Below are 25,877 nucleotides of genomic sequence, written 5' to 3'. Positions count from 1 at the left end.
TGAGTACCTGTTCCCACCTAAGGACTTCTTTCAGCAACAGATAATCCAAAAGGCAAATCAATTTGTCACATGTCATAAGTGGGAATTCATAAATGGTGGTTAACCCAGGCATTCATCCGAGGCTTTCATCATCATCAACAGTAAGAACTTAGAGTCTACTCAGTTGTGGGCTCTGTGTGACTCAGATGTGGGCTCAAATTTCTCTTCTGTGTGGAAAGAGAATATTGTTTCTTTGAATACTAGGTTACTTGGTTGACTTACGTTTAGAGAACATATTGAAAAACATTTGTCTTTAAATTCTAGAACCACCTTGAGCTTGGGAAACTATAGACTAAGAAGCGCAGGATAAACAGATCAGCTGAGAAAATTGACAAGAGATTTTTTTCTTTATTTCTTTCTTTTCTTTTTCTTTTTTCCCAGTACTAAGTATTGAACCTAGAACCTTGGGCATAGCTAAGTAAGCATTCTATCTCTCCGAGTACATCCCCAGCCCTCTTTATTCTTTATTTTGAGAGTCCTGCTAAATTGCTCAGGCTAGCCTGAACTTGAGATTCTCCTGCCCCTGCATTCTGAGTAGCAAGGATTACAGATGGCTTTCACCATGCTTAACATGCAATACATTTTTATTAGCTATAGTCACCATGCTGTACAATAGGTCCTCAGATCTTATGAATCTTACAACTGCAAGTTTGTACCCTGGACTCTCATCTCCCCATTCCCCACTCTCCTCACCACCCAACTACCTGGCAGCTACTAGAAATCACCCTTCTACTCTGTGTTTATATATTCAATAGACTTTAGATTTCACATTTAAGTGAGATCATACAGTATTTGTCTTTCTATGTCTGGCTTATTTCACTTAGCAACAATGTCCTCTGGGTTTATCCATGTTTTGGCAAATGTCAGACTTTCCTCTTTTTTTAAGAAAAAGGCTGAATATTATTTCTCTCTCTGTACATTCACCATATTTTCATATTTTATTTATCCATTCATCCATCCACAGACAATTAGATTACTTCCATGTCTTGGCTATTTTGAATTATGCTGTAATGAACTTGGGAGTACAGATAGCTCTTTGAGACAGGAATTTTATTTGCTTTGGATCTATACCCAGAAGTGGGATGGCTGGATTATATGATAATTCTATTTTTGTTTTCTGGAGGAATCATCAATGTCGAGTCCATTTTGTGTTGCTATAGCACAGACTGGGTAATTTATTTTTAAAAATAAATTTATTTCTTACCTTTCTGCAGGCTGATAAATACAAGATCAAGGGGCTGGCATATGCCAAGGGACTTCTTGGTGCATTATCCCATTGTGAAGGACAAAGAAAGGGCAAGGGATAAACACACAATCTAAAGCCCTTTAATAATCAGCAGGAACCCATTCATGAGGGTAGAGCCCTTGTGATCTAAACACCTCACATTGGCCCTACTCCTTGAACTTATGTTGGGTACTAAATTTCCAACACATGCTTTTGGGGAACATAGTTAAACCATAGATGAATTTGAGATTCTGCTAAGTCGTGCTTTTCTTGTGACTAAATCCTGTTCCTTTGTGTATATATCTTGCATTTCCCTTTGGTAAATACTTTAAGGTCATTTAGGTTCCACGCAGGGCTCCTCTGACACTATGAGCTAGCAAAACAAATAAGTTGAACTTGATCTCTCATGAATTAGAAATTATGTAATTTCATACACAGAAATTATGTGGTTACAATTAAAACAGACTTATTGGACCTATTTATCTGCACAAACTATTTGCTGTTAGGCACAAAACCATGTTGAATTTGATAGGGAATTGTGCTATATAATGTCAAAGAAAATAACCATTTTATGTGTGTAATTTCATGGATTATTAACAACACATACTTATTTTTTTACCCCAGCCCCAAATAGTACATTTTTAAATAGCGTCTTAATGCTAATGTTTTTCACTCATTTAGTGGTTACTATTATGTTGAGTTACTTTCTAAATATACTGTAAGGATAGGCAAAGTGTAAAAGGGATTAAGCCCTTCCCAGTTTCTGCAAATGGTCCAAGAAATGTATGTTAAAGAGTGGAATTTGAAATTGATATCATAACCTCCTAATAATAATTATCTCCAGTTAAAAACTGTAGCTTTTTTGAGGGAGTAAAACATGTGAAGAATGAGCTGATTGACTATAAAGTTCCTATACACACACACATTGACTAGACAACCTGCAAAGACTCAATCCTTTCAGGATCATGAGAACCCTGAATTTCAAAATGCCAAGTGTGCACGCAGGGAGGTTGCCAAAGTTGCCATTCAAAAAATGACCACTAGAGGGAGTAGAGCATCATAAATATTTCCTTAATTTGTTGCTTTGCTTTTTGGTAAGCTAGCAGGAAAGTAACATTCAAGTGCAAATACCTAAATCTTATTTTATACTTTTTCTAATATTTTTATCATTACAATCTTAAATATTCTGATAAGCAATGAAAAATTGTGATAAGAGAAATTAATAAGAGTGCATGATTAATATATTAATATTTACATTTTTGTATGTAAAATGTTCAGAATTTAAATTCATTGTGTGGAAATAAAATACAGATCAATTATTTCGATCTAGTAGTGTAAAATGTCTTGGGATGTGAGTATTTTGTGGGTTCTCTGGTTTTATTGGCTGTAGCTATAATGAATATATTTACCTGTTAGTCTGTCACTTTCTGTTACAGTTTTCCCAGACATTTAAGACAGAGTATTTCACTGGGCAAATGTTTGGTTATATTGAAACAAAACCAAATGTTTAATTCTCAAAAAAAAATCTACCTATCTTAGGAAAAATAAAAATAGAATTTTTCAAGGGTGAAAACACTAGTTTTAGGATGAATGAATTTCAACACCCTACCCCAATATTTCCACTAATATTTCATATATTTTCTCTGAATTTTGTAAATAATTTAGAATATGGGAAAATTCTGACATCAATTTTTAAGTTTTGATTTGGATTGGATTTTTATGTTTGACTATTCAGAGAAAAGCTAAAAGTAATGTATATATTTTGAAACATTGAATCATAAGATAGCATTTAAAATTTTAAAAAACTTCATGAAAAACTGAGGTATTAGCTCTTTATATGATAAAATATATTCAAATTTGAATTTATGTGATATTCCCCAAGGAAAAAGAAGAAAATATCTGGTTATTTCAAATTATTCTTAATGAAAAAAAAAAAACACTTAACTATTTGACACTTAACTATTTGAAAATCATTTCTAATTCATTTTCTTTTTTTTTAGTTACCTAGTATTAGCACCAAGGTCCATAAAGAAGTTTTTCTCCTACTCCTCCAAGTTTACTGAAAATTGTTTCTTCTATTTAAATAGAATATCTTCTTTCTTTTTTTCCATTGCAAGAAACACCTACACTTAGACACATAATTCTGCAAGTGATACGTCAGTGTGGAAAGATCTCAGTTACCTTGGTTTTACTTTGCCATTTAATAAGTGATTCGGGGCCAGGCAGATCCTTGATCTGCTCTTCACTTCCTTTGCTACAGCTGCCTTTCCTTCCCTGATGATATTCTGACTTGTTCGGCTTCTCCATTTGTAAGTAAAACCATATCGCCAAAGTACCTCAAAAGCCAGGCTTATTCGTTTGTATTTTAATTTTACTCATATTTAGAAAAGTTCAGTGTGAAGTCAATATCTACTGGTTGTAAACAACCCAAAACACATGAATTTTACTGAAGGATAAAAATTAAAAGATAATTATTTTTTTCTCTTTTTCTTAGACTGTATGCTTCCTCTGTACAGTTTAAATCTTTCCTGATATTTCCTAGCATGTGCCATCCTGTATATATACATGCTATTATACATGCATATTCCCCCCCCCTTTTTTAAACAAAAGTGGGGTTGTGTGACTTTCCTTTTCTACTAACAATATATTTTTAAGAAGCTCTGTGCCAGTACTTACAGAGTTGATTCATTTGTTAGAGTTGCACAAGACCTCACATTTTGTAGAGACCCGTCTTCTACTGACAGACATTTAAATTGTTTCCGGCATTCATTATATCAAGCAGTGCTGCAATGCAGAAACTTGAATGAATATCTTTGGAATCTTGTGTATTTCCTACGTTTTTATAAATAAAATCCTATAGGTACTGAAAACACAGCTGGCTTGTCATTATTTTTTTATTCATGGTCTGCCTATTTCCACAAAGTTTCTTACATGTTTGTGCTTTAGGTTGTTCATGTCTCTGAAAGATATGTACTTTTGTCAACAAAATATGTTGGTGGCCGATAATCAGATTTCAAAACCAGAAGTGCTATTTGAGTCCCTCTATACTTGAAAGTGAAAGGGAATCATTTGTCTCGCTAACTCAGGTGGAAAACTCTTATTGAAAAGATTGGAGGAAAAAAAAATACTTCACTGGGTTACCAGAATCATTGTGACTTTAAATCCGTTTGATTAAATATGAGATCAACTATTAGATATTGATATTTTTGTTAATTAAATGTCAGTCTGTGAGTGGTTAAGTAAAACTGTAATGGGCATAAACTCTGGATTTTGTAATAATTAAAAGCACCAAACTAGGTGTAGACAAAAAATAACATGAATATATTGTTGGAATGTTTGTTGACCGATTTAGAGTAATAAACAGAATGAATCAAAATCTTTATAAATCAATAAATTAATTATTAGTTTATAAACTAAAGCACTTTACATTAAAATATACACAAAACACTACACATTATGCATGAATTTATGAAATTCAAGAATACCAGGCACATCAGTGCAGTTCTAGAGAAAAACGTGGATGAGATTGAGGACTACACTCAAAAGACGGCAGAAAATAAAGAATAAGCGTTTAGATGCTGCTCTCAGGCATTTTGGGATACTGAGATGTCTTTTTATAGCAGTGAGTGGCTCATTTCCTAAAAATACTTTCTAAGTTGTCTTGGTTTTAGTTTTTTGTTTTGTTTTTTTTTTTTTAAATTTCGAGTTTACATGTTAACATGTGTAGAAAAGACCAAAAATAAAATTTCTCAAAAATAATTGGAATTTGTATCTGCTTACACTTCTGTGGTAATGAATGATGGTATGTTTTAGAGACAACTGTAGTTGGGTGTTTGTTGTATTCTGGGTCCATCAGGACATGTTCAAATGATGGTTTCTGTAAAGATGAGAGGTGTGGGATGGTGTTTAGGGCTTCCTTATGATATGACCACAAGGACATAAGAACAGCCCAGGTAACTGTTTGAACTTCCCTTTCAGGTGCATTCCAAGAGCTGGAAACTGAGCCTGGGAGTGGGTAGAAATGTCCAACTGCAAGCATACTGGAACCCAACATATTAAACAGGTTTATTCATTCCTACCCCACCACCATCAATTCCCCTCAAAGAGTCTCTATGGGTTAAGAACATAGACTTTTCTGCAAGTCCTTCTGTATTTTAATGCCAGTTCCTACATTTACTAATATGATGATCTTTAGCAAATTACTTCTCTGTGGCTCATTTTCCTCATTTATAATCTCATAGCATCATGTTGAAGGCCCAGAGTCAAGGTGATCTAAAGAAGACTGTATCTGAGTGAATGATGACAAACCAACAGGTAACTCTCACAGAGCTCTTACTATGTCCAGGCATAGTTATGAGTACTTTTCACATGATTGTTCAATCTTCAAATGTAGGAACTGGCATTGAAATACAGAAGGACTTTTTGAGGGGAACTGACTGTGGGGGTAGGGTGAATATAACCTGTTTAATATGTTGGGTTCCAGTATGCTTGCAGACACTGCAGGATTGACTTTTAATGTTCTGCAGTGAAAGCCTGGAAGGATGTAAATGGTAGGTCAGGGAGAAGGAGTTGGGAGAAATCCCTGGAGGTGCCCTTCTGTGGAGGCTGGAGTTCTGAGGGTCCTTTCCTCTATTTATATAACCCTGAGGCTTCAGTCTACTTCATTACCATCACCATAGAGAGGATCCCAGAGCAAGAAGGTTGGCAGAACAAGGCAGCATTCTTGAAACGTGATACTCTTTGTTTTGGTGAAGTTGGCAGGCCTTTCTGAATCTCCTTTCTGGATGAATAAAAACCCCAAACATCAAGAGCCGGATGTTTGAATGTTTTTAAACCTTGTAATTTTGTAAAAATGTCTGTTCCTGGCCCCTTCTCCACACTTTCCCCTGGCTGACTGTCATGATGTTCTTCAACTCTGTTGACTTTTGAGTGAAGAAAGTGTAATTTGAGTTTGTTTTCGCAGCAAGGTGGTAGCAAAGGATATTTATGGTGTTGAAGAATTTCAGTTTTCTCTCAGACACATAGGATGTGCAGTATATTTAAAATCCCACTCTCCAGGATATCTCCCTTCTGCTGAGATAATAAAATTGATCAGATGTTTTAAGGTTAAATAAACTGCTGTAATAATCTGGCAGCTGCCTGCTGGTTGTGGTTTTCGAAAGCAATTACTCACTCTGGAGTCAACTTTGAACTCCACATTTTAATTGAAAAAGCTAATTGTAGGTTATTGCTCCTGATTTAGTATTTGATTTTGTAGATTAGGAAGTAAAAGCACTTGGTGGTGGGGGGCACAGAGAAAGTATGCAGAAGTGTTGCTGAGCTCAAATTCCTGTTTATATGAGTTTTTTCACCCACGGAGACATTGTATGATCACTGGAGAAAATGCGCTTGTACCAACAAACCTGTGGGCATCAGTATGAGGCTGGCCTACAAAATCCTTATTTTTGGCTTATTTTTTTTTCTCCTCACCCCACCCTATCTCTGTGGAGCTGGTGGAGAGACAGAGAGAGAGGTTATGTGGATATTAGTTTCTTTGATTCAAGTCTGAAATTTCAGGTAAGAATTTTCAGGAATAGTGAAAGACTACATTATATGTCTGATTGAGAGTCTATTTAAATCTTGGAGATGCTAATGGTAAAGATTCACTTTCACTAGGGCATATCTCACAGTTTTACTAAAATTCGGCAAGATATAGGGGTGTTAATATGGCTACGTGAAATAACAAATCAAGCCTCCTTTGGAATCATTAAAATTCTTAATAATGATTAAAAATCAATTACACACAAATTTTCCATCTGGAACACTTGGTAGCATCCTTAAAATGGTCAGAAAATAATTGATAGAATTGATCTGAGAAATTTGAGAATTTGTTTTTCTGCAGATTTGTTCCTATCTGAGAGCTAAGTACTTTCAGGTTTATTCTGCACAGATGATACTGTGCATTTTGAAGATACATGTTCTCTGCATTTAAAACATGCATATGGGTTTGTATGTGGCTTCTTCGAACTTTATGCCCAAAGCTCAATTGGCAAACTGTAGTGGGAATTTCCTGTGAATCAGATAAAATATTGGTAGTCTAAAGTAGAGGTGAGATTAAAGGTATGAATATGTGAATCCATTAATTTTACAAGACATTTTAACATACTAGTTAATGTATCATTTGGGATTTTATTTTTGGATTTTTTTATGGAATGCAGATTTGGCTGATCACAGTTCTGTTGATATTTTCATTGACCTCATAAATATAATTTAATCTCTGAGCATCAGCTTTCTGATCTGTGAAAATAAGATAAATATTCTTCCCACACACTTTATGCTTAAAACTCCTCTATTGAAACAATAAACAGGGTCATAATATATGACTTCGAGTATTGCTCCAGAATCCAATGTTCTCTTTATCAACAACAAAGAGCAGCTGACATTTTTTTGGCATCTCAGTATCAAATTTGAAGATACTATAGTTAATAAAAAAAGAAACATCTGTGTTGGTATATTATGAGAATTATTCTGAAATACGGATATCAGAGAAAATATCAGCTTCCTGCTACATGATTTCCAAGAGTCATTTTTTGTGATCCCAATATTCATTGAGGTCCTCAAGTAACAATGACTCATAAGCAAGGACAGGAAGAGACCTTATAGATGTGAAGACTTCAGTTAAAAATATTTAGTTCTACTTAAATATTTCAACATGAAATTTATTTATTTATCCTTTTTACTCATGGGTATCTTCTTGAAAAAATACATTGGTTTAGAAAATTAAAAAAAAAAATGACCTCTGTGGTGAGATTAAAGAATTTACTTCCCCGCCATGGGAATAAAAAAAGAAAAAAGAAAAAAAAAATCAGAATTTTAAGATAATATTAGTAGCAGATTATAGAGGCAACGGGCTAGCACTTTTCTGATAATAAATTTTAAGGCTTGAAGAAAATAAGAATATTTAGCTATACAATGCTTTTTAAAGATATTCTATGAAATAATTGAGGTAAATAAGATTTTCCCCTTTGAATGTCTTAAAGTATAGGAAAGATATATTTCAAACGGCAACTCTAGAGTCTGTATTTCAAAACCCCCAAAATACTTCTGTCATGCTGGCATAGTAGACAATTCAGAATACTGGCTCAGAAAAACAAGATGGAATCACATCTCAGGCAACTACTTGCTTTTGACTTTGGGCAAAGTACAAAATTCTGATAAATCTCAGTTTTATAATTGAGGGATAACAATAATTAAATTCAGGGATAACAATAATAATAATAATAATAACAATAATACTTACTGAACTATGGTAAAGATTAAATGAGTTACAATTAACCAGGATAAGATAAAGATTTCTTTCACATAGTGGTATGATTCTTTTAGAAAACATCTGTATTTTTATAAGTAATAATAACTTGAGAATCCTCAAAATTGTTACAAAGAAACTATATAAATCAAAACACAAAGTCACATTTAACTTGAAATATAAAGCTTCTGTTTTCAGAAAAGTTAAGAACAATAATTATATTAATGTATAACTTTATATTTAGTTTTATGGATAGAATTTTCTTTAGTTGTCTAAGCTTCTAGGAGAAAAAAAAGGGAAAGTTGAGAAGAAAGTAGTTTTAGGAATTCTTGTACTCCATTAACAGACATATACCATTATGATCAAATCATTAGAAAACGAAAATATAGGCAAGAATAATTTTTTGTCTTGAGGTAACTTCTCTTCTTATTTCTATGTGAAATATTTTGATTTTAGACTGCATTAGTGGAAAACTTGTCCCCCTTCAAGAACAGTGAAAGGATTAGAATTATACTTCATATAAATGGAAATTTTATGACTACTAATGGCTATAGGGGTTTTGTGACAGTTAAAGCCCATACTCTACTAGTTCTTTTTCTTTTCTCTATTTTGGCATATAGGCATTCCAATGTCTCACCACCAGTTTCCTAATGCTACCTGAATTCCACTGCATTAAAAAGACATGTGTGTGTGTCTATGTCCCTTGAGAAATCTCACAGAATAGCTTGCAGGTCACCAGCTACTACTACCTGAGACCGGATCAGGTTCACTGAGCCAGCTAGCCAAAGCAGAGGCAGGATTCTTGGTGTCTCCAGTTACTGGGTCCATCTGCTCTCAGCTTTGGTGGAGGTTTGATTGTGAAGACTGAATTTTGCTTTGCAGACGTCCACTTGAGTCTTATTGAGATAATTTGCTGCACAGAAACTCTGGCTACTGCTCAGGTGAAACAGCTTTCTTTCCATAAGGTTTCACTTTACGGGAGGTGAGATCCAAGAATTGCTTTTTAATGGGAGAAGAAGGATTTCTCCAAGGCGACTTGCTAGGATTTCTTTGTTCAATCTACTTTATTTCATTTCAAGTCGATTGAGGGACATCAGATAGGATTCTTGTTTCACCCTGCATGCTTCTTGTCAGCTGTCTTGCCTTTCGCAGCCTGACTACACAGGGACATTTACAACCTTCCATCGGAGCCTGCCAGGCTTAGGTGTTGTGCGCCATACCTCCAGGGATCATTACCATATGGTATTTTAGGAGAGGACACAGTTCATTTCAATGCAATTCAAATGAGCAGATTTCTTTTCTTTATTACACCATTGCATTTGGCGGCAATCCACCAGAGGCAGAATCTAACTCTCAAAGGAATGCTCTGCCCACTCTGTCCATTTAACAGGACATTTGGCTCAAAAATCTAGTCGGTTGATCACACATGTGCAACAGATGTGTGAGCATGCGTAGCGAAAATAAAAAATAAAAAATACCAGCAGTGTACTGTGGGAAATGTAGCAGAACTACTGGAAAACAGGACACAAAAGAAGTCTGGTACTAAAACTTTGATTTTTGTCCTTGGAAGGCATTTTTCTTATTAATCTTTTCCTCCTTTCTTAGGAGGAGAAGGTATGGGCTTCCATTGTTATTTTGCAGTGATTATTCGTGTAACACTGGAGCGGAATCTTTGTTCATTTTTCACAGTCCTCATTTTATAAAGATTTAATTCTAAATATTTGGACCAGACCTTCTTTGGGGCCTTGGTTCTCAGGAACTGGGCGTTGGCATAGTTCCACTGAAAAAACCACCCATTTACAAGAGAGGACATCAGAAATATACATCCTTTCATCCCTGCCCCACAGGCTTACACGGAAAGAGAGCACCAGCTGTTTTTCTCGTGGTGAATAAGGGTTACTTGGGGAAATCTCTCTTCCTGTTTTTATATGGACAACTAAATTGTTGCATAGCCAGTTAATTTTGGTTAGGTCAACAGCACAAGGTTAATTATTGGAACCTTCCTCTTTTGCCTGTGTAAGATTAATAGGAACCAAAAGGAGAAAATGAAATATAGTGACTTATTCTAGAAGTGCTATTTATTTGGGAAGTTTTTCATTTTGTTTTTATTATATTTGAAAAGATTTTACACTTACTCATCTTTGTCTTCTAGGAAATAGTGGAAGAAGATTTTGAAAAACAAAGTGATGTGAACTTAATCAGAAAAGATTTTATGTTAACCTTTTGAAAAAAATATATCACTCTTATTTTATAATGGAAACATTGTAAAAGCTAGAACATTGACTAACCATAACTTTGACATTATTTTTTCTGCTTTCTGATGTACTTCAATTTGGCTAGAATATTTTTAGACCTTTTTAAAAACTGTGATACTACATTCTTTTTCTAACCTTGGATTTAACTAACACATCAAAAAGCACATAGACTGATGTCTGTCAATGTATTATGACATATTTTTATCCAGCTGCATGTTATTATATAACCTCAGAATAAAGCAACCATAACACTGTTGATATATTCCACTTCTATCCTTTGGATTTGATCAGCATTACATATGGAAGTAGAAACCCACCCTGTATTGTTATAAGGATGGTTTTTCATTCATATCCTTGTTGCTCTTAATAAATGTCCCAAAGAAAAATATTCTGCAGCAGCCACTCATAAAGAAGCAGAAAATGGCAAAACCACAGCATAGAAGGAAACCTATGTGAAAACAGTGGTTGTGTCTTCCTGGATACAAAAAACAAATAGAGCTTTTGAAAGAGCTTGCCAATACATGCCTGCCAAATAAAATATTGTTTTATGAAGTCAGGAAAAAACTAATTTTAAAGGTTATTGTAGGTTATTTGTGGTCACTTCTGGTGTGCATGCAGCATGATGTCATCCTGAACTCTTCTCTATTTATACTTCAGTCTTAGAGGGCTTTTGTCTAAGTCTTGATCTTAGCTATTAGAGGCACCTAAAATACTCTTATTCAATACTCATAAAAATCTAGACTGAAAAAAAATTAGGGTAGATGGAAAAAGTCCCAGCCAAGTCCAGGCAAGAAATCATTCAAGCAGATCCATCTTCTGAAATCATACCTACACTGTAGACATCTTCTCGGGACATATTTGCCGGAGAACTTCTCAAATGACTGGAAAGCAGCCATGTGTCCAAATGGCTCTACTGGAAAATTATTGCCCTTTGAGTGGGGGTAGATGGGACCTCTGCCAGAGACATCTCATCTGAGGAAGGGGAGCAAGAGACTCCTTGTGCAGTCCAATTTCTTTCTCCTCTATGTGGCCCGTTCCTCCCAGGTATCTTTCAATGTGCTTACGTGATATCTCACAGCAAATTCTCTTCATCGTTGTACCGGGGCCAATTTTCTTTTTCCTTTGTGGGATTTTTTGTTGGGGGGAAGGGCTTGGAAAACCCCTCTTTTTCAAGGTAGTCCTAAGTGAAATAGGAAATGACAAATAATCCTTGGATGAATCAGACTAGAAGGCCAGTGAGGTGCAAACAATTACACAAGTTGAGGAATCTCTTGAGCAGAAAAAACAGCACAGTATCTGGATATTAGGAAGAGCATGGAGTTTTACTGAAAAATGAAATAATGCATATTTATAGTGGAAAAAATAATGTAATAAAAGTCACATTCAGATACCAAGCTGACATCATCTGTATCATCTTTAAATTTATTCATTCAAAAAATGTTTTGAGAGCATCTCAGTGTGTCAGTCATATTGGTATTGATATGTCACAGAACATAGTGGAAGGCACCAGTGCTATGGAGAAAAAATAAAACATGGAAGAAAATGATGGAGAGCTGGAGTGGTGGAGTTGTAATTTTTGATTTGATGATCTGGTGGCACCTCACCAAGAAAGTGACATTTGAGCAATGCATGAAGATGTGGAAAGAGGGAACCATATTGCTATCTTCACTGAGCAGTGTGGGCAGAAAAATAAGTAAAAGAGTCCTGAGCCAAGAGGACATGTGATTTGTAGAAGTAACGGCATATTGTCTAGTGAAAGTAGTGTGTTTCTGGACAAATTAACCTCAAATGCACAGGTGTGCAAGCATACCTCCATACATGCAGGCCCTTCACAGTACCTGTAAGATTTGGAGCAAATATTTCAGTTTTTGAAAATCTGTTCTTTGCATGAGAATGGAGAGTTTCAGCAAATCCAGTGAGCTGAAAGATAATTTTTAAAAATTTGTTCCTTTTAGATGTACATGACAGTAGAGTGTATTTTGACATACATACAGGCAGTATAACTTATTCTAACCAGGATCTCATTCTTATGGTTGTACATGATGTAGAGTTTCATTGTGAAAGATAATTTTGAAGTCACTGCCCTAAGTCAGCAATTGTCAGGTTAGTGATTGTATTGCGTGAATTCTCTACAGGATATTAAGCACTCCAAACCTATAAGTAAGTTTTATCATGAGATTGGCAAGGATTCCTTACTGGTCCATTCTTTTTTGGGAAACATAGCCTATAAAATTATTTCCTCATTTCTCTTTTCATGGCTTTTAAAGTGATGTGAAACACAAGATTCATTCTGCTCTGATAAACTGAAGCTGTACAGAGTAACAGGGTTAAGACAGGATACAGGAATATGTGGTGAGTCAATAAATGAGATAAATAAAAATCAAAACTGGGATATCAGTCACCCCCTTACTACAGTTCTCTACTACACAGAATGCCTTTTTTCATTGACTAATTTTAGAAAGATGTGATTTTGGGTTTTCATGTTTCTGGGTTGTTCTTGTAGTCATCTCTTGAAAAGCAAGGAAAGGGATTTAAAATTAGCTTTTGGAAAACAAGATCGGAACTCTCCATTTTTCCTCTTTTAATTGGAGAAGTAAGAGGATACATTTCAACCCCTTGGTGAAATTATACAATCTCCTTGATGGCATCTGGTATCTGGAAAGTTAGGTAGCAAACTGCTCAATGAACTGAGTTCGCCTGCATCAGAAACATCGGAAGGACACAAATTTGCAACTTGTCAATCCAGCTTCTACATGAAGAGAAGAAAAAGAGTGCTTTGTCTTCTAAGATTTTCTTCAGTCTCAAAGTCTGAAAGAAAAGCCAAACTAAGTACACTTCATGCAAGGTTATTATGGACAGTATGCGATTGATTCCCCAACGGGTGTCAGATCTTGGCTGACTGGTCCTACCTCACTGCAAGGTTCATTGAATGAGCCTCAGATGACACTGCTGTGGTTCTTTGGGTGTGTTCAAATTAAGGGGCAGTGCTACTTAGAGGGTGAGCCATCATCTGCATAGCCCTGAGTGATCTCTAAATTTCAGTTGGGCTCTGGCTACAAATTAGCTTCAATGATTCCAAGAACTGTTGGTTGCCTCTTTTTGTTCCTTTTGCATTACTGACACTGAAAACTCTGCTTGCTGAGAGTGATGAGCATACAATATTTTACAAGTTATTTTAAAAATTTTTCTCTAGCTCAAGTCTGAGATGTATTTAGGTTCTTTTCATGCAAAGGAAGATAGGTATCATTATATACCATGAAATGGGAGGGCATATCTTGACAGAGGAGTGAAAATAACATAAGTAGAGGATACAAAATGTAGCATTCACCATTTACTTGAAGGATAAGTCTGTAAGGCATGTTATTTTGGTGTCATGTTATTGACTTATCTGTTCCTTTTAGATGAAAGTGCTTTATTCAAACAGGAAAAAAAATGACAGTACAGGAGGACATAAAATGAAACACAGGAATTCTTTGACTTACATATTTTTCTCTCTACAGTCCTATTCCAAAGAGGCAGCCGCTTATAATTTTAAATTTTTTATTCTACTTTTACACTACTCCAAATAATAGTATAACATTTTTTAAAAATATAAAATTTTAACTTTTAACTATAGAGTTTCTTTCTTTCTTTCTTTCTTTCTTTCTTTCTTTCTTTCTTTCTTTCTTTCTTTCTTTCTTTCCTTTTCTTTTCTTTTCTTTTCTTTTCTTTTCTTTTCTTTTCTTTTCTTTTCTTTTCTTTTCTTTTCTTTTCTTTTGGAGTTTCCAATCTTCCAATATAACCAATGGTGGTATATATTATTCATACTGCCATGGACATTTTTGTCCCATTACTATTCTGAAAATCAGATAATTAAAGCATTATTTTTCTTTCTTTTCTCGGTTATACTAATAACTTAAAAAGAAACCCAACTAGACACTTCTTTCTAATTTTATCAAATACAATTTCTTGTCATTCTGAGTTATAAAAAATGTAATTATTCAGACCCCTCTCTCCCCTTTCTGTTTTCCCTGCATCATTCTGTGTTTATTTGTACCTTCATTTTTACGTTTTCAAGATTGGTAAGATTTGCATTTTGTGCTAGAAACATAATTTTGTCCCCTGACTTGATTGATAGCATAATCCTCAAAGTTTAAATACTTGCATGATAGTATTATTATAAATAATAATTACACAAAGCCAAAAATTATACTGGACATATTCATGCAAGATTAACTGGGGCCAAGTGATCGACTCATTTAATTCTAAAAGGGTCAATTCTCACAACCTCTGTGTCACTTGGAAAAAAATAATTCTGCCAACAATGTCAAAAGGATTATCTTTTCTTCATTTTAGCAAAAGCTTCAGATTTCAGTTTTGCTTGCCTATTATTTTTCTGTGTTTTTCATATTTTCTAAAGATTATGCTGTTTTCTTCAGTAAGATATATTTATGCCATATTATTATTTCATCTGCTTATTGATTTTTCTTACCAATTACATGTTTACATCTTTATTTTAGAAAGACTTCTAGGAACATAGAATTGAATTAATTATAATTCTTGGCTAATGACTCCTGTTATCATTGGCCATGAATTAATATATTTATTGATTGATATTATAATTGAACCTCATCATTATAACCAAAATTAATCACATTTATGTGTTTTGTTTGTTTTGAATTTTATAAACAGGTTATTATGCAGTGTATCATCTTTTGAGACTAGCTGTTTTTCTCAACATTATGTCTCAAACATTCATTCTATGTGGGCACGTGTGACTTTTTTTTTTTTTAACTACAGTATGTTTCTCTCGTATGAATATACTATAATTTGTCATCTTGGTTATATACATTTAATATTTCTATTAGTTCATATTATAGAGCAATAAAAAGAATGTTATATGTATGTTTTACAGTTTATACATGTAAGAGTTAACTTGCATATGCTCTTATGGTAAAAATGTTAAGGTATAGAGTATGTGTTACCCAATTTCAAAAGATAATACATGAATACAGTCTAGTAGAACCAAAAGCTACTTCCACCAATAATGCACAAAAGATAATATTGAATGCAAATTCTCCATTGCTTGGTATTCAATGACTTCTTAATTTCTGTCATTTGAATGAGCTAAATAATGAAATAATTGCTTGACTTGCTTATACCTCAATTTTTTTGCTAGTGTTTTAACAATGGGGGCTTTGTTTAAATTATATAGAAAACAGCCACTATTAATTTCAAGAAAACAAACTGATAAGTTTGTAAACATGGGCGTAGTCATGCAATCACTACTGCATCAAGATATAGATAAGTCTTGCTCTCCAAAAATTCTCTTCTCTAAGGTTGCTTTGTTACTGACTCTTGCCTCTATCCAGTCCTGGTAAAATACTGATCTTCTTTCTATCACTACAGCTTTATCTTCTAAAATAGCAAGTGAATGACATCATCATATAAATAGACTTCTACAAGCTTCTTTCACCTAGCATCATGCAAACACATTTTTGCATATATTAGCAGTTTGTTGCTGAGGAGCATTCCAATGTATAAGTAAAACATAATTTGTTATGTATTGGGGGGTCAGTTGATACTGACCTACAAGTGTCCTGTAAGTAAAGTTGTTAAGAACATTTGTTTATAAATCTTTTTAGCGACATACCTTTTTATTTCTTTTGAGTATGTTACAAGAAGTGGAATGTCTGAGTAATTTGCTCTTGTTTAACTTTAGCACATAGTACCACGCTGTTTTCCTAAGTGATTGTAACATTTCACATTTCCACCAACAATGTATGAGAGTCTCAGTTGCTTCTTATCCTCACAAATCCTTTGTAAGTTTAACCATTCTAGAGGGTATATATAGTGGTATTTTATTGCATGTATTTTTTTTGTGTGTGTGTGTGTGAAGTATTTAAGTTTTTTTCTTATTTTTAATCATGTTGCTATTTGTCTTTATATGTTTTGCATCCATTTTACTGCATTTTGAAAACATTTTCTCCAATTCTATATCTTGACTTTTAATTTCGTTGGCAATGTATTTGCTCAGCAAATAGTATTTCTTACTACCTGTGAACAACAATAGCTTTACTTATTCCTTTTCAATGTGCCTTTTCTAAGGATATGTATGTATGAATACATGTATGCATGCATTTTTGCCTCACTGTACTGGCTTGAATTTTCAGTACAATGTTAAATGAAATTTGAGAACACATGCCTATATTTTTTCCCAGTTGTAGTGGGTAGGCATTAGTTTTTCATTACTAAGTATGATTTTACCTGTTATTTTGAAACAAATGCCCCCCACTTTTTAAGTTAGGGCAATACAATTCTCTATTTTTAGCTAGCTCTTAATCTTTTATTTTGAACTGGTATTTCATTTGTCAAATTATTGCATCATTAATTGTGATAAAAAATCAATTGAGATAATCTTGTGTGTTTTTTCCCTTCTCACTTTTATATAATGTAAAGTTGTATATAATCTTTATAAATAAACTTTTGGAGGTGACTCCCTATACCCTACATACTCTGAAGTCTTTTTTCTCTAGTTACATGGTAGGATATTTCTAGCATTGTGTGAGCTCTAGGAATTATTTGACTTCATGGTTTCTGATTATTCTTCCTTCATCTGAGGTAGCTTTATCTCATATATGCAGAGATTACTATTTGAACAAGGAATTGCTCTTTAGAGCTTTATCTCTATACAGCTCCTCCTTTGTCAGTATCCCATCCAATAAATGCTGGCTGCTGTGGCCTTTCCAAATCCCAATGTCTTTCTCCTTATCTCAGTGACACCACTGGACTCTATATGGGCTTGTCCTGTCCATTGTTGATAGTGTATTAGTCAGATATCCTTTACTATAACAAAATACTTGGAAACATAAACATATAAAGAAGAAAGGTTTATTTTAGCTCAGTTTTGGAGGTTTCAGTCCATAACAAATGTTGCTTTGGGCCTGTGGCAGCATAACAAGATGGGAATGCATGGCATGGTAAAACCACACACCTTATGACCAGGAAAACAAATGAAAGAGATGAATAGATGAGAGTTTCACAAACTCCTTCAAGAGTGCACTCTTATTAGTTAAAACGTACCACTAGACCCTACTTCTTAAATAAGTATTCAACTTAAGTACTACTTAAGTTACTTAAGTAATAGTACTTTTAAATTATTAAGTAGTAGTACTTTTAAATTATTAAGTACTACTACTTACTACTTACACTCCCGTTACTTATCAATAAGTACCAAGATGGGGATTAAGATTTCAACACATGGGCCTTGCGGGGGCAGTATTTAATATTCAAACTAGAGCACATAGTCACAAGTCTCCACTCATTGATTCCCATTCTCTGGACAATCAAAGATCTGAATTGCTTCTGTATAATGTTTGAAAACTGTAATTTCATATATTTTAGCAATATCATCTTTATTTAAGGTGGAATAATAAAACTGATTCCTGATACTCTTATATGGCCAGAAACTACATCATAACCTGGGTTTTTTATTTTGTTTTACTTAAAAGTTAAATTGGATTATTTCCTAATCTGTTGTTTTTAGAGTCTTCTTTATTCATGTCATCGTTTCTTTCTTTGAATTTTCCTAGCAAAAGACATTTTAAAAAAGGATTTATTTGACCATTGAGGGCTTGATTCTACTGCTTGTTGATTCTCTGGTTCTTCTTCATGGTGTTTGAGTTTTTCATATTTTGTGATTTTGAGTATGAGTTCACATCTTTTGGAAGCTTACCTGGTATTTCTTTAAGGCATTGGTTTAAGATTGGTATCCTTCAGAAAGGACATCAGGTTGCTGAAGTTGCTTCTTTTCAGAATCTATAGTTACTAATTAACTAGAACCACTGTAAAACACATTCATGGTTGAAAATATTTCACAAATTCCAGATATCATAGACTTAGTTTGCAAAAATCCTTGAGAATTTATTAGTATTTACAAATTCTTAGGAAAGTTTTTTCCCCCTTCACTAGCACTGAGCTACAAGATTAAAAAAATAAAATGTTCATTTTATCTCTAGCAGCAGAGGCGTGAGTGTGGCTGGATGGTTGAGGGGTGGAGTGAGGGTGGCAGAATAGGAGGTCGTAAGGGGTAGAGTTCACATTTTATACTACCCAAGAATATGTCACCATATCCTCTCCAGTTTAGTTGGAAAATCATCTGTTAGACTTTCCATGTTGACTTGGATCTAGGGTTTATCGCAGACTTCCTATGACTTGTGAAACCTTGAACGCTGCCACTCAAGTTTATCTGAGTTGGCAAATATCTTTATGGTGAAAGCAACATAATTGTTCATTTTTATGCTTTTTTTTTTACATCTATCCTTATCTTTTTAACACATTCACAAATTTAATTAAGGCTATGTACATTGGATCCTACATTTTTAGTTGTTTTCAGAACCATTTTAGGGTGTCTAGGCTGCCATACTGCTAGATACAGAGTTCTCAACTACTTTGTGGATTTTTGTTGTTGTTGTTATTGTTAAATTTTCTAGTATAATGTATATTCTCTTCCATTTCATTCACTATTATGAATGCACTCTTTATCATTATTGTTGTAACTTTCATTTTAAATGTGTTGCCAAAGGAAAGGAAGGCAAATACATGCGCTAAAGTTCATTAAGATACAAATTATAAGAAGTCATATTTCAATAATTTTAAAGTGTTTTCAAAATAGAAGACATTAGTGTTAGTTTTCAAAATTCCAGAACATTCCTAATTTTTCGTTATTTTGAAAGACTATGGAGTGGTGAACAGGGATTTTATATTGAACTAGATGTATAAAAGCTTAAATAATCACAGTTAATATTATGCTTATAAGATTAGACATTTTTATAAATTTTTTACTTAATTTGTTTTTTTAATAATGTCAGATAGAAATATTCATAGATATTAAATTACTTAATTAAAGAATTAGAGTATTTTCCTTTGAAACGTACTTATGGAATAAGAATGTTCTTCTAATTTTGGGTATTATGGATATTTAAATATTATTTGAGACTAGTTACAAAAATGTAGATTTTTAAAATGCATTAAGTCAAAATATCTGGATATAATACAAATGTTTTTATTTTGCAGTTTTCTTTGTTTTTGTTTTTGTTTTTTAAATCACTGATGTTGCAGAGTTTTCCGGTCCCCAGTCAGAAGTCATATATTAACATTTCATGAAGAATGAGAAATTTGGATTGTATTTATTATATACCACATAGTAAAATAAATATACACTAGATAAGAAAAATTATCTGTGGTTTGGCCCATACAGATGCATTCCCTGGCCAGTTGACAGCTACTCTCTTGGGAACTGTGAACATTAAAAAAAAAAAAAAAAAAAAAAACCCAGAGCGCACCCCCCACCACCACCACTATTTTGGCACTATCTACTCTAGAATAAGCTTGGCTATAGTGTAGCTATAGCAGCTGCCAGTGTTGGTAGCTTTCTTGGAGATAAGAGGAGAAACTAGATGAAATTTCTTTGGATAGACAAAAATCTGAGTTTGGCAAACATTTTCTCAGAGACTATGGTTTACAAGGCTCAGACCTGTGCCAGTTTCACAGGGAACTTATCTGTGTGAGTTCCATGGATCCTCATAGATAAAATAATATCAGTAATCAAGTAGACATGCACTGTGTTAGAAAAACAAGGAAGAAAAAAGTTCTCTCCAAAGAATGCCTTTATTCAGTTAGTACAAAAACAACCTTGGAGTGACTCAAGCCTGAACTTCAGCAGAATTGACCCTTACTATTGAAATTGGGAGATATTTTGAGGTATGGAAAACCTTGGAAATCCACCACTGGCTAATCTGTGGGGATCTGCTATCATGTGTTCCAATTGTTGGTTCCCTTACTGATTGTGATAAGTTGCAACAGAAAAGTTTTCTAAATTAGCTAATAACAATTTATACCTATTAATAGAAATAAATATTCCAGTTCATTCAATGTTATTGTTGTTTTTCAAATCAATACACAGCTAAGATTTTCATGGTGGAGGATTGATAATTCTGCCAAAATCTAAAAGTTCTTTCTTTGGTGTTGTTAAATCAATATGGAGTCTTGCCAAGGGTTTATTGTATATGCCTAAGAAACACTATGTGTATTTGATGAATCATGAAGAGCAATCTATAACGTGCTCTATTTCATTATTACATTTGACTTTTAGAGTCATTTTGAGGTTATTACTTTTTTAGTTTTGTAACAAGAAATTGAGGTCAACTACTTGAAAATGTGATTCCTGTTGTCTTACCATACTAAAATAGTGACCACTTTATAAAATAATACAGTTTTCTCACTTTTAATACATGTTTACATTAGCTGACTCCATTTCCTGCTCTATTAATGGATCATTGTTGGCATTACCTCCTTAAGTACAACCAATTTAAGATATGGATCAAAGAAGGTAGCATCTTACTGCCACAAAAATTTAATTAGCATTAAAGAGTAAGTACTTTGATTATACTTTAGATCCATGTTCAAAATAATGCCTTCATACTTAGACATCACATAGTACTATAATATACACTGAAATTAATACAATACAAACTTACTAACAGATTCAAGTTTAAGAATGAGTACATGTTTCTTTGAAAGCAGGCTTAAGGTTATGCTTATAATATAACCCTTACTTATTTTTATTACTAAATACCTTCTAAAAGTGGTAGAGAGAAACATTGAGTTAAACATAAAAGAAAATGACTTGTGTTTGATCTTGAATGTGCCAATGGGAACATTTTGTCCTAACATTCTCTCAGGGAGTTCTAAATGTTAGCATTTATCATATTTAATTCAACTTTAATTTTTGTACATGTATCATTAGAGTGTAAGCTTCATAAAGACAAGCATTATATTTATCTAGTTCTTATAGTATCCATAGTATTTATCATAGTGTCTGTCTCAGAATAATCTCTCATTGGATGGAAAATTGAACGAGCAAATTACTTTTTGGTATGACAGAAATTTTAGCATTTTTGCTGTGATGTTTAAACTCATAATACCCAAAGTCACAAAAATGGCTAAAATATGCAAGACAACATACATTCATAGGCTTTCTTTTAAGCTTTCAGCTACTTACACCTTCACCTGTTAAGTTTGTTTTTGTTTTGAGGTGGTGAAAGTGCTTATTCGATCTTATTTTTGTGGTTGTGCTAGGTTGATCCTCATGGCTATAGGCGAAGGCATCTCTAAACATTGACAAACTCTTCCTGCAAACCAGCTCCAAAGGCTTCTCTACCACGTGGTGAAGTGAGTCATAGTAAGAACCCCACTTCTCTACCAATTTCTGGACAAGTTAGGTTTTGTCACCATGAACAAAATACCTGACAAGGACAATTTAAAGAAGAAAAAGTATATTTTGGCTCATGTTTCAGAGGTTCAGTCTATGCATAATCAATTCCATTGCTCTGGGTCCCACACTTTCTTTGTTTAAAATAGGCATTTTGTGTATGTACTTTTAACTTTATGATGATAAAGATTATGTAAACTTAATCTTGAGTAATGTTCCTCATTATAAAATGATTCAGATGATATCTTCCTTTTATATTTCCTTTAATTTTTCTTTGAATAGAAAAATACAAATTTTTTAAAAAGTAGCTTTTATTAATTATCATATATAGAAATATAGGTTCAATTTTTGAGCAATTTTTCACATTCTTGTTGGTTATATGTGTGTCTTTGTTTGAGAAATGTCTATTTAGGTCTCTTGCCTGTATGACTTTATTTTATGAAAGTATCAGGGATTCAACTTGATCATCACTTATGATCACCACATGGTTGCTGGACCTCAAGACTTTAAAATGATGTTTGGAGGAAGACAAAAAATGGGAGAAGTGCAAAGGAACCTCTGTCATCTGAATAACCTTTTTCAGAAGTCTCATCTAACTGTTTTTTACATATTTCTGATAAATTTTCTACCTTTTATTGGCAATCTTTTGAGCAAAACAGGCTTGGAAGTGTATTTTTAGTCAGGTGCATTGCCTCATCCTTTCCTTTTTTATAGAGTGTCCTGGGAGTGAAGATTTGCTGCCACATATGTGTTACATTTCAGTGACATCTCAGATTTCTCTTTGGAATTAATCACCTTTGTATAGAAGGCAAATTTCAACTTTCAGCATTAATGCGCCAACAATTAGACTACATTATCTGGGAGGGTATGGATAGAATGGTATCAGCAACTCCTGTATAGGACAGACTCTAGACATTCAACACTGATCAAGACAGACATTAAGGTCCAGGCATGTGATAACTAAGTTTTTCTGTCTTATCAATTTTAGCCCTCTTTACACCAAAGCTGGAATATTAGTTTGCTAGAGATGCATAGCAAAGTACCACGGAGTAGGTGGCAAAAACAGCAGAAATTTATTGTTTCGCAGTTCTGGAGGTTAGAAGCCTAAGATCAAGATGTGAAAAGGAATCTGTTCCGTGCCTCTCCCCTAGCTTCCAGTGGTTGCTGGAAATCTTTTGTATTTCTTGGCTTGGAGATGCCTCACCTTGATCACAGCTTTCATGGTATTCTGGTTTCATCTGCACCAGGTTTGTGTCATGTTATATTAGGGTCCACCCTAATGATCTCATCTTGACTACATGGCAAAGACCTGACTTCCAAGGGATGTCACATTCTGAGGTAATGGGGGTTAGTTAGACTTTATCCTTTGCGAGACATAATTCAATAATTGGTATGCAAATTGCTTCATTAGAAAATGAATCTGGAGAATACTTTCCCTGCCCTTATCGCATGCACATTGCAACCACCTTTCTTTCCTCTTCCAGTGTGGGGATTCTTAAATTGTGGAGATATTTAAGTATCTTTAAGGGACTATTTAATAACATACATTTGAAATATTTCTTTCAGTGTATTATCATGAAAATATATGGCTATAAATCACAGTTGGACTGCCCTCAAACCTGAACAAATAGATTTATTTTTTATTATAACTGTTTGGTTAGCCACTTTTCACCATGACAGCTTACTCTTCTTCAAATAGCACTATTTTGAGGGGAATAACAATTGTTTTTCATTCTTAAGCACATTAAATACAATATGCCCTGCCAATATTATTTCGATAGTATACATTCAGAAAAAGACAGACACATTTATTTAACACACAATAATTTCAATAAAAAATATCCCATGGAACAAATTGAATTTGAAGATGAAAACCACTTTTTGCATTGTTAGTCTGCCAGGCAGGAAGAATGAAGAGGCAGCACCTTTTGAGTCTTCAAGCCATTTTGCCCATGTGTTTTGAACTGCTTTCAGGTCTAGCTTTTATTTTGTTCTAGTGTCAGAGAAAAGAAATTCTTATCCAGTGGGTTAAATGTGTCCAACAAAAAGATAAGTTCAAAGTACTAACTTCTAGTCACTGTATGTAATCAAGTTATGATGCTGTCATAATGAAGGCTCTGTCCCCATAATGATTTGTGTTCTTATGATAGGAGGAAAATTTGAACCCAGAGACATAGAAATGGAGGGTGAATACAGAGACAAAACTGGAGCGGTACATCTGTAAGTCAAGGAACAGCAAGGATTTCCAGCAATCACCAGAAACTGAGAGAAGCACGGAGTGGGGATCTTTTGTCAGAGCTTCTGGTCTGCAGACACCTTGAATTTGTACTTTGGCCTTCAGACCTATGAAAGAATAAATGTCTCTTGTTTTAAGATATCTAGTTTGTGATAATTTGTATGTCAACCCTAAGAAACCAAACATCCAGTATTTCTTCTCTGGATGTCAAAAACCTGTCTGAAGATAAACACCAACCACCCCCCAATCCAATCTCCATGTTCCTGGATGATCATAAGAAACTTCATTGCATTTACTTTGAACTGCATTTTACTTTCACATTGTTTGTTGTATATACAGATCTGTTTTACTTATTCAGTTGATGTATTTTCCAATTTATGAAAATCAAATTTTGTACTGAGATAATATGAATGAAAATTTCCCTTTGAAATTAATGGATGCTTAAAAAAATTGGGGGATTTTTTACTTCATGGTAAGGCTTCTGGAACAAAATTAAAATCACTAAATGACACTTCTTTATTCTGATGCTACAGCATGAGTAACAAAAAAGTGTTTACAGAAATAATAAGGTGAGTATGTTATTTCCATCAGAAAATAGTATTGCATTATTGGAAACATTTCTAGTTATTCATATAATTAAAAGTACATATATTGAGGGAGAGGATATATGTCAGTTTGGCAGGGAAAAATAGAAAAGCAGAGCAAAAAATGAGGAAGAAGGCAGTTATCAAAAAGCAGCTCTTGGGAGGAACAAAATGAGAAGAACCCAAAAAAGTGGATTTTTTACTATCATTCTTGTTTTCTGAAATTTTAAATGATCAGTCATCAGCTCTGTTGATCAGATTGTGTGCAGTTTATCAGATGGCTTTTTAGATGTTCATGTTTAACTGATAATTTATTATTTATAATACAACTACCAATCTCCTCACCTCCTTCACACATTTGCTCAAATATTCACTTGTCCGAGAACATACTGACCACCCAAATTCTGCAACCTGCCACCTGTCAGCCTTCTCCCACCCCTGCATTTTGAAGCACCGTTGCCCTGCTCTACAGATTATCTTTCCATTGCACTTATCACCTTGTAGCAAGCTTTATAATTCACTTCTTGCTTGTCTTTGTTTCTTTCTGCTCCCTATCATCTCAGAATGAAAGGTCTTTGAAGTCAGGAATCTTAAGTCACTGATGAATCCCATGAATCTCAGGCAGTATCTGATTATAAGTGCCTAAATCATTTTTTTTCCAAAAAACTGAGTTAATGAATTTTCCTTATAATTCATAATCTGTTGTAATATTTTAAGAACTTTAAACAAATTCTTCACCCTCTTTGTTATATATTTCTGTGATCATTGCATATTGAGCTAGGAGTTTGGTGGTGTGTATATTCGCATTTTATTGCTTGTCATGGAATTATGTATGTTTAATAGGGATTTACTTTTACTTGACCTGATGTTAGCCTCCTGAAATTTCTCTATGACATAATTTAGCAAGATGCTAACAAATCCTAACGAAACACATCTGCTCTATGGTTGTCTCCAACTCCTGGTCTCATCATACTTTTAAAAACTGTCATAGAGTACTGGGAA

At 33.9% G+C, this 25,877-nt stretch overlaps 1 long non-coding RNA gene across 1 annotated transcript; it reads left to right on the top strand.

The window, feature by feature from the left end:
* Positions 1-3,267: 3,267 nt before the first annotated feature.
* LOC124106065 (uncharacterized) lies at positions 3,268-24,510 on the top strand. Its single transcript, XR_006855975.2, has 3 exons — positions 3,268-3,573; positions 21,923-22,015; positions 24,206-24,510. It is a non-coding gene; the product is annotated as an uncharacterized LOC124106065 (long non-coding RNA).
* Positions 24,511-25,877: the final 1,367 nt, after the last annotated feature.

Source organism: Marmota monax, unplaced genomic scaffold (assembly GCF_021218885.2).
Source record: "Marmota monax isolate L192 unplaced genomic scaffold, Marmota_monax_Labrador192_F-V1.1 WCK01_AAM20220418_F8-fsc00057, whole genome shotgun sequence".
NCBI classification, from domain to species: Eukaryota; Metazoa; Chordata; class Mammalia; order Rodentia; family Sciuridae; genus Marmota; species Marmota monax.
Note: the sequence above shows the minus strand (reverse complement) of the source record. Positions and strands in the feature narration are given on the sequence as shown.